The 890-nt window shown below is 31.6% G+C and overlaps 1 protein-coding gene across 1 annotated transcript in view; it reads left to right on the top strand.

Annotated features, from left to right (window-relative positions):
• Positions 1-890, top strand: part of LOC107598268 (NEDD4-binding protein 2-like) — a 30,115-nt gene that overhangs the window by 27,045 nt on the left and 2,180 nt on the right. The gene's annotated exons all lie outside the window — the stretch shown is intronic.

Raw genomic sequence — 890 nt, 5'->3', positions numbered from 1 at the left:
TTGTGTCAATATGTAACAAATATGTTGACATGCATATTTATGGCACATTATTTTTGTATTATTTTGTCTTGTCTTTGTATTTTGTCTTGTTTTTCAGTAAAATAACTAAACATCCTTTAAAACAAGATTAATTTGTTTGATAAGCAAAATTGTGCCAGATAAGAGATTTTCAGAGAATATATTTTGAACTAATTTTCTTGAACTAACTATATGCATACATACATACTGTATATATTTATTTATTTATTTGTTTGTTTGACAAAGTGGATTTGTTTAACTGATTTAACTAATATAATTCCTTGGTACACAAACTTTCATTGTTTCATAGCCTGCTCTATCTCATGTAAAATATCAAAAATTAGTGCATTATCACAAATGTAGTCTGAATAAATGTGGCACAATAGTATTAGTTTATATAATTTTAATTCCTGTGCCTTAGCCACTGAAAAAAGCTCACTAGTAAATGAATACAGGAACAATATTACTTGTTCTCACTTTTTAATGAGACAGAAAAGGTGGTTAAAAACATTGGATTGGATTTTATACCTCATAACACATTACCTGTTAATCTCTGCTGTCTTGAAATTCAGTGTGTGCATGTGTCAGAGACAGACCTCTCTTCCTTTCAAATTCATTGTGTGTAACATTCAAACCACAACATGACCTGTCTGCATGAAACCCTTGTCAGATCGGCTCTCACTGTGACGGACAAACACATTCAATCACACACAATCACAACAGACCATCCATAACAAGCATGCAGAAGATAACACAACACGTTTCTGCTTTTGAAAGAACAGAAGATCCCCAATATTAAAAAATACACTTTCTTCTTGCATATAGATGAATATTTCCACAGTGACAAGGTGTGTGTGTGTGTGTGTGTGTGT

The sequence above is a fragment of the Sinocyclocheilus grahami genome, unplaced genomic scaffold, assembly GCF_001515645.1.
Source record: "Sinocyclocheilus grahami isolate Dianchi unplaced genomic scaffold, SAMN03320097.WGS_v1.1 scaffold249.1, whole genome shotgun sequence".
Taxonomy (NCBI): domain Eukaryota; kingdom Metazoa; phylum Chordata; class Actinopteri; order Cypriniformes; family Cyprinidae; genus Sinocyclocheilus; species Sinocyclocheilus grahami.
The sequence above is the reverse complement of the archived record's forward strand: the minus strand, read 5'-3'. Positions and strand labels throughout refer to the sequence as shown.